The sequence below is a fragment of the Lactuca sativa genome, chromosome 1 (genome assembly GCF_002870075.4).
Source record: "Lactuca sativa cultivar Salinas chromosome 1, Lsat_Salinas_v11, whole genome shotgun sequence".
NCBI lineage: Eukaryota > Viridiplantae > Streptophyta > Magnoliopsida > Asterales > Asteraceae > Lactuca > Lactuca sativa.
In genome coordinates, this window is record NC_056623.2 from 229,560,649 (window position 1) to 229,570,800 (window position 10,152).

General features: G+C 26.1%; 1 pseudogene; it reads left to right on the forward strand.

Annotated features, from left to right (window-relative positions):
* The first annotated feature begins 3,018 nt into the window (after positions 1-3,018).
* LOC111879444 (casein kinase II subunit alpha-1-like) lies at positions 3,019-7,314 on the forward strand (annotated as a pseudogene).
* Positions 7,315-10,152: the final 2,838 nt, after the last annotated feature.

The window sequence follows — 10,152 nt, forward strand, 5'->3', positions numbered from 1 at the left end:
AAAATCTTTACATGTTTTTTTTTAAATATAACAATAACGTTATTGTTAAATTTGATATAATAATTTGTATACTAAGGAGATATAATATATTGATTATTTTGAAGAGTAAATTACACGAATGGACCTTATGGTTTGCGGTGATTTGCGCGCTTGGTCCGTAACTTATTTTTTTAACTCGGAAGGTCCCTACTATTTGTTTTTGTTACGTGCTTTGTCCCTACTGTTTGTTTTTGTTACTTGTTTGGTCTTTGTCTTACATAAAAAGACTATTATTTAAATAGGAAAAATTTGTGGGTTATGTAAGGTAAGGTGAATGGGTGGGGTTGGGGTGTGTTTATTTAAATAAATTAGAAAATCAAGGGAAAAATGGTCTTTTTAGGTAAGACAGGGATCAAGTGCGTAACAAAAACAAATAGTAGGGAACTTCCGAGTTAAGAAAAATAAGTCAGGGACCAAACATGCAAATTACTCTAAACCATAGGGACCATTCATGTAATTTACTCTATTTTGAATTATATGATAATATATACATCTATTAAAATTGCATAATCTCAATCTTTTGAGCGACCTCTACCCGTGGGTTACTTATGAATAAAATAAAATATAATATATATTTTAATGTTATTTATAGTTGTAGTTATTATTAATTAATTTTTTAAAATTTATTTGCTTAACGTTTTAATTTCTATCATTGTAATTATTTAAAACATCAAACAATTTTTTTTTTTATTTTAAAGGTAACAATATAATCATTTATATAGAGTTATTTTTAACTATTGTTATTGTAAGTTATTTTAAGCTAATTATTTGAAAACTTTTAACGATTATAAAAATACTTTTAGGAAATATTTTAGTTAAATTGATATTACAATTTAGTTTTTGCATTTAACACTATAATTTATCATTTTTAACTATCCACAAAATATTCTTTGGGTTTTTTAAGTGGAATTGAAATTTATATTGAAGTTGACCTTGTAATATTATATTTTAATTAACAATTTAAGTATTTTGTCCAAACTGTTCAAAAGTTTTAGCTGTAAATTGATAATGGTTTACATACAACAACATATTAAATCTAATAAATTAAGTATAATATGTTGAAAGTTAAATACATAACTTTATAATTAGAAGTAAAAATATTATTTTAATATTGAAATTTAGTTTATTTATGATTACACTTTAGGTTTAATATTTATTTAACCTTATTAATCAACTTATAATCATTATTAGAAAGACATTACATTTTATCACTTTTAACTATTTACAAAATATTCTTTAGATTGTTTAAGTTGAACAAAAATTTATATTTAAGTTGATCTTGTAAGGTTATATTTAAATTAACAATTTAAGTATTTTATACAAATTATTCAAAAGTTGTAGCTTTAAAATGATAATGGTTTACATTCAACAACATATTAGACCTAATAAATTAAGTATAATATGTTAAAAGTTAAAAACATAATAGAAGAAAATATATTCTTTTAATATTGAAATTTAGTTTATATATGATTACACTTTAAGTTTTATATTTATTTAACCTTATTAACCAACTTATATCATTATTAGAAAGGAATTGAAAAGTCTTGGGAGTTTCAAATGAATGTGATGAAAGGAAAAATGAATGAGAGTTTCAAATGAATGTGGTGAAAGGAAAAATGTTAGCTTTATAAGTATACCCGCGCGTTGCGCAGAAACATCTATATAGCTGAAATATTTACAAATATATGTTTTTAAAATATGACAATTATGTTGTTAAATTTGATATAATAATTTTTATACTAAATTGATATAATAGATTGATTATTTTGATTTATATGATAATATATAAATCTATTAAAACTGCATAATCACAATATTTTGAATGACCTCTACCCGCAGGTTGCTTATGAATAAAATTAAATATAATATATGGTTTAAAGTTATTTATAGTTATTGTTATTGTTAATTAATTTTTTAAAATTTATTTATTTAACGTTTTAATCTATCATTGTAATTATTTATATAGATTATTTTTAACTATTGTTATTGTAAGTTATTTTAAACTACTTATTTTAAAACTTTTAATGATTATAAAAATATCTTTAGGAAATATTTTAGTTAAATTGATATTACTATTTAGTTTTTGTATTTAGCACTACAATTTATCACTTTTAACTATTCACAAAATATTTTTTGGGTTTTTTAAGTCGAACTGAAATTTATATTGAAGTTAACACTATAATGTTATATTTAAATTAAAAATTTAAGTATTTTGTCAAAACTGTTCAAAAATTATAGCTTTATACTGATAATGGTTTACATCAAACAACATATTAAATTTAATAAATTAAGTGTAATATGTTAAAAGTTAAATACATAGCTTTATAAGTAGAAGTAAAAATATTATTTTAATATTAAAATTTAGTTTATTTATGATTACACTTTAGGTTTGATGCTTATTTAATTTTATTAACCAACTTATAATCATTATTAAAAAGACACTACAATTTATCATTTTTAACTATTTACAAAATATTTTTTGGGTTGTTTAAGTTAAACAAAAGTTTATGTTTAAGTTGATCTTGTATGGTTGTATTTAAATTAACAATTTAAGTATTTTATACAAAATTTTCAAAAGTTTTAGCTTTAAAATGATAATGGTTTACATACAACAACATCTTAAACCTAATAAATTAAGTATAATATGTTAAAAGTTAAAAGCATAACTTTATAAGTATAAGAAAATATATTATTTTAATATTGACATTTAGTTTATATATGATTACATTTTAGGTTTGATATTTATTTAACCTTATTAACCAACTTATAATCATTATTAGAAAGAAATTGAAAAGTCATGAGAGTTTCAAATGAATGTGGTGAAAGGAAAAAGGAATGGGAGTTTCAAATGAATGTGGTGAAAGAAAAAATGTTTCCTTTATAAGTATATAATGATTATGGGCTTCTGAGGCAACAGCTGTACAACATTCAAGTCCAAGCTTGCTCATTTTGCTCCTCAATTTAGTGGCTTCAATCAACATGATTCTCAAGTTTGTTCTCTTCTCTAGAGTTGACACAACTGATTTTCAGGAAGAAAAGGGTGAAACGGTGTGTGATGTTACAAAGGGGAAATGGGTTTATGATGAGAGTTATCCTCTGTACTCTACTTTTACTTGCCTTTTTATAGATGAAGGTTTCAATTGTGAGGACAATGGAATATTGGACAAAGACTATATGAAATGGAGGTGGAAGCCTCACGATTGCTACATTCCAAGGTAATTTTTTTAATGCTTAGTCCTGCAAGCACTTTTCAAATAGAGAGTTATTCTCCGATTACCTTGATTCTAAATATGCATAAAGTTGCAAACACTGATACCCCTAAAAAACCTGAGCTGTTGGGTTCTGATTTTGAATGAATTACGTTGTATATAGGTTCAACGCAACAAACATGCTGGAATTGATCCGAGGAAAAAGGCTAGTGTTTGTGGGTGATTCCATCAATAAGAATCAATGGGAATCCATGCTATGTTTGTTAATGAGTGATGTTAAAGATCCAAAGAAGGTGTATGAGACACATGGCAAACATATCACGAAAGAGAAAGGAAACTATTGTTTCAGATTTGTGGTAATGAAGTTTTAGAGTTATATGATCTGGAATATATTCTCATTTACTTAATTGTCTTCTTGTGACAGGATTACAAGTGCACAATTGAATATTTGTGTGCTTTTCATTTTACATTGTTGTAATCAGTTGTGCTCATGTTTGTTAATTTTTTTTTAAATATTAACTTTACTATTGAAAAGAGCTTTTTAAGCTATGGGATTCATATAAAATGTTTTACAAGAATATACATGGCACTACCAAGTTTTTTTTAATAATAAAAAATGTTTCTGTAATGCATGTATAATTTTAAAACGTTTTTTTAATGTTAGTACTTAGTATATGTATAATTAGGTAAACAAAAAATAAAAACGAAAAATAATTAAGTATCCATGGTGGTTCACATTATGTAAAATTTAAAATAGCTTTTCTCTCATAATACATATATATATATATATATATATATATATATATATATATATATATATATATATATATATATATATATATATATATATATATATATAGTTGATCGTTAAAAAAATTTAAAATAACTTTACTAAAAAAAACTTGAACTATATATTGTGTAGTATATACATTAAAAGACTGCTAAACTTTTACTAAAAAAAAACTTGAACTATATATTGTGTAGTATATACATTAAAAGACTGCTAAACTTTAACTAAAAAATTTAAAACAAAACATTTAAAATTATTAAATGTAAATGATAAAATAATAATAGTTATTATAATTTATATCTTCTTATTCTAATAAAAGAATATGTTTAATCTCATGTTGACAAGTGTCATGTAATTAGAACCCATCATTAACATTATATATCATTTCTCATGCCACTTGTCAACCTATTAATTATCATTTCAAATTTCAAATTTTAAATTTTAAATTTCTCACTCTAATTTTATTAAATTAATAATTGATTCTTCATTTTAAATTTCAAATTTTAAAATTTCTTTCTTTAATTATATTAAATTAATAACAATAGATTAAAAAATAAAATAAAATTAATATAAATTATAAATGATATAACTCAACATATTTATTTAAATCAACGATTATAATTTTATATAACTAAAAAAATATCTCTTAAGTAATAATTTATTTAAAATAATTGAGTAATAATTTTGATTTTTTAATACGAAAGTTTAATTAATTTTATAACCGTGGTTATCACGGGTTATAAACTAGTTTATAATAATACATTGTACTCCTCCCGTGCCTTTGTTGGCTTTTAGTTACAAGTACTTTTTCCGTTAAGATCATTTTTTTCATAAAACATAAAATTTAATTAAATTTAATAAGATATAAAAAGCAATAGAAAGGTTAATTATAAAAAAGAGAGAAAGAAAAAAAGTAACAGAGAGAAATCAACCTTTAATAGGTCAAAATAGATTGGTGTGTGATGTAAATATAGATTGGTGTGTAGAAAAAAAAATACCCTTTTGAACTAGAGGCGGCAAAAATTGACACGACACGAACCCGACACGAAATAAACGGGTTTGGGTAAGATATTTCAACCCGTTTAAATAAACGGGTTGACACGACACGACACGAAAATTAAATGGGTAAGGTTAGGGTTGAGAATTTCAACTCGAATATGACTCGAAAATAACCCGTTTATTTATATGCAAGTATTTTGAATTATTTAAATAAACTAGAGAGATACAAAATCAAAGCCATAAGTAAAAGAAAGCTTTCGAATTAAATTGTTTTGTAATGTTGAAATGACTTAGCCATCTAGATCAAGACTTCATTTCAATTTTCATTCTCTCCCAAACTACTCAGTGTCTTTCACCAGTCTCGCATCCTCATGACCTTTGTCATCCGCCTCCCCAACTCCCACTCTTTTAATTTTGTCATCTGAACTTGCTATGACTTCAACTATTCTGCCTCCAAAGTATTAGCTTTTCCTTTCTGCCTACCTAACTCCTACTCTTTCAAGATGCTCACTCTTTTAACCTCACATAACACGACATATTTCGAGCTATAGCCCTAACCCGAAAGCCGACACGAACTCGACACGAAAATAAACGAGTTGACACGACACAACACGTTAATTAAATGGGTCGGGTTAGGGTCAAGCACTTTCAACCCGTTTAGTGTTTCGACACAACACGAACCCGACACGACACGATTGACACCTCTATTTTGAACCATGTAACTTGCTTGACCAAACTGCCCCTATACCTCCTTTTCTGTTGTCATCAGAACGAAGAGATGACCTGCTGCATACTTTTATGCTATTCACTACTTTTCAGACCTGTAGCTACTCTTGGTTATTGCTTTCCAAAACTTTCTTATTTCCGCCTCTAGCTTCCATGAACAAGATTGAAGACGAGACCAATATGCCCCTGATATACATTTGCTCATATTTCTTCGGTTTCCAAGACACGATGGAATTTTTTTTATTCGAAAAGTCCATAGCATAAATCAGAAAAAACCCATATACCCTTGTTAGCCTATATATGACTTGTTTTTTTTTCTAGACCTGGAAGTACCAAGCACGTGAAGATCAAGTTAGCTTTCCTTTGTTCATACCGATGTCATGTTAGCCCTTTATATAGATACAATAAGACAAAATTTGGCTTCTTATCACAGATTTATTTTCAGTTCTAAGCAAAGAATGAATTCTTCCATATATACAAATAATTTCATGCCAACGATGTTTTGCTTTGATTCCATTCCTTGAATAAACAAATCAGTGCATCCTTATATCCGTATATCTTTATCCTGTTAAGGACCAGATTATTTTCAAGGTCCGGTATCCAACATTAACATACTATGATATTTGATATTATATTTATGAGTTTCTGAGGTAACTTTATCTTTATCATGGGATTTGGTGAGAAGGGTAAAATGGTAAAATTTCTGAAGTTGGTACTAGTCTCTTATGTGGGGTTGGATGCATTGGATTATTGTCACTCACAAGGAATCATGCACAGAGATGTGAAGACTCGGTCGCATGTTTGCAGGAATGGTATATTTTTTTAATATTATACTGCTGACGTGACATTTTATTAATAAATCCCGCACAACAGTTTAACTTTTGATGTGGATATTTCGCAAGGAACCTTTCTTTTATGGGCATGACAATCAGGATCAGCTTGTGAAAATTGCTAGGGTAATATTTTTTTTTCTTTTAAAAAGTATTAATGCAAGAATTAATAATTTAATAAAGTTTGTGAACTGAAAATAGGTGCTTGGGACTGATGAAATAAAAACATATTTGAACAAATATTAGTTAGAACTTGAACCGCAACTTGAAGCTATTGTTAGAAGGTAATATTTAATCTTTAAAAAATTAAAAATATGTAATATTAAGATGTAATCGATATCATATACTAAAGTATTATATTACTTTGTCATCAGGCATTGCAGGAAACCATGGTCAAAGTTTATGAATGCAGATAATCAGCATTTAGAATCTCCAAAGGTAATTAATTTAATCTTATAAATAAATTATTGGTTACTAAAACTAAATATAATTTTTCATTTCAGGCAATTGATTTTCGGGATAAACTCCTTCGCTATGATCATTAGGATAGGCTCACAACAAAAGAAGCAATGGTCTTGTTACTTTTATTTTTGTTAATTTTCTTAATATAAGTGTTTATTTAAAAAACCTAATTTTATAAAATCATGAGTAATATGACAAAGTATATATTCTTTTATTGGAATAGGCGCACCCTTATTTCATGCAAGTGAGGGCTGCATAAAACAACATGATGTGGACACAGTAAGTTTGTGTAGGTTGGGTTGAATGAATGTGTCGTAAAAGGCTGTTTTTGTAGTAATGTTGCCATCACTTGAGGCAAGTTCACTTTTATATCATTATTTTACTATTAAAGCTAAATAAATATGCTGTCACACAAACATGCTTAAAAGGTTTACTTGATATATATATATATATATATATATATATATATATATATATATATATATATATATATATATATATATATTAAGTTGTTAGGTTTTATTTGACACCCATACTAGTTTGGTTGATTTACATAAAGAAAGAACTTACTTGTGTGTATATATATATATATATATATATATATATATATATATATATATATATATATATATATATATATATAGGCTTAGGTTATTTTGTTTTTACTAAGTATTGTATTCCAGAATGCACAGACTGGACCAACGGATGAAATTAATCAATGGACATGATTTGAGAGTGTATGATATTACAATGGGGTAACATGTACCATATAATCACACAATTTTTAGCAAAAGGGTATTTTGGACAAATAACTACATTTATAAAAGGAAATTTTCGGATTTTTAGGGATGATTAATTCTCCTAATTTAAAAAAAAATCTGAATTTTTTAATTAATTCAGTTTAAATTTTACCGATTTATTCTACTAGAATATTTTTTGTTAGAATGATACTCTTTCAGAATTTTATTCTAATAGAATATTATTGATGAAAAACAAAATTCTTGAATCATATGTTGAAAAATAACAAACATTCTAATATATTCTTATACATCCGAACTTAAATACAAATTCATACATATTGTTACAGACTAAAAGTCTTATACATTTTAATATATTATAAATATTCTAAAAGAATATCAACAAAAATGAATAACATTCTTAAAAAATAACAGCATTCTGCTAGAATACTCTCGTTCTCCATGTTTTCTTTATTTTCCACATCAATGGCAGCCCCTTCAAAGCCTAAATCCAAAAAAAAAAACATAATCAACTTTAAAATAGTATAACTTTCAGTATATTCTAACAGAATAAAACTATAATTCTAACAGAATGTGTTAGACATTAAAGACTTTTAATTTATTCTAACAGAATGTACTCGAGTCACTTGATCAAGTATTCCCTAAGTCATCTGATCCAAATTATCGACTTAATCTAATTACAATGACTACATTGTAGCTAACAAAGAGGACAATACTTTGGAAAAAGGTCAACTTATTACAAGTTAGAATGTGGTAAATATGACAGTTCAAAGATCATAAATGTTTCTAAACAAAGAGTGCTAAAAATACAGCTGTAACATTGCATGTTCGAAGGACTATAACTAAACCAATATTAATCAAATTTAAATGACTTCTAAACCTAACTTGGAGCTAACACAAAGGAGAATATGCAGAAACAAATTTCATATCATTCCAAGCTAGTATGAGAGAGATATGATAGCTCAAATATTAAAAAAAAATTGGTTGAAATATTTGATTCAAGTATTTTAACAAACATTTGGCGGGCAAATCAGATGCACAAATCTTTATTTAAATCATTGTAGTTATAACTTATATCAAGAATCAATTAGTTGTAACTTGTACGAATTTTGAGTAGTTAACAACCATTACCAAACACTCGTTCATGTGCTTCGTAGATTCAACTTCATAAAAAGCCCAAAAGCTTAAAAAAATAAAAAGAAGGAAGATTGATTACAGATGATTACCATTACAGACTGTTATTGCCTGAGAAGATGGGGAATTAAGCATCAAAAGCGATGATGAAGGGAGAACAATTCTTCCATGACTTCTGGGACGATCAACTGAAGATGACGATGGAGAACTTGAAGATGAAGTGAACCGATTTGAACAGCTCCTTAGTTTCGTTTTAATTTCTGCTTCTGGGATGATCAACCGAAGACCACGACTTTAAACCCTAGAAAAATCAGTTGCCTTGCTGCTACTAATCCAGAGAGTCCGGCAGTGTAGACGATGATTTTTAGAGAAAAGGGAGAATCGGTGGTCTAATTTAAGGGATTTGATCCATGAATCAAGGGATTTATATTTGGTTATTATTTAATTTATATGCAAAATTACATATCTAGCCTTATCTTGATTATTTAAGAATTAATTTTTTCCTGAATTCCTATTGGTGCATTTATGCACACAATAGTTGTCAAAAACATTTGAACCTATCTCTCTCTCTCTCTCTCTCTCTCTCTCTCTATATATATATATATATATATATATATATATATATATATATTAAGTTGTTAGGTTTTATTTGACACCCATACTAATTTGGTTGATTTACATAAAGAAAGAACTTACTTGTTATATATATATATATATATATATATATATATATATATATATATATATATATATATATATATATATATATATATATATATATATAATATTATAAAGGAAATCTCACTATTTTCAAAAATAGCTTCAATATAATAATATTATTTTTTTAAGACGTCTAAATGATTTAGCTCATGGTACAAGTAACTACCAATAAAATAATAAGAAATTTATAACTTAACCCTATTTAGGTGGAAAAGATAGGCAAATGTTCAATTTAAAATTATATTATGCGTAAACTAAAATTAATAAATCCTTATGTAAAATAGCAAATAAAAACGTGTTCCATATATTGTGGGAAATTGGAAATGCTAGGCAACGATTCAAAATTTAAACTGAAGGTTATAACTCACGCTTTTATTATTGAGGTTAATTAATACTTGGAAAATAAGTTAAATTATGTCTACAAATATTGATTATAATCTTTATCTACATTATACAAAATACACAAAAATACAAGTTAATTATTA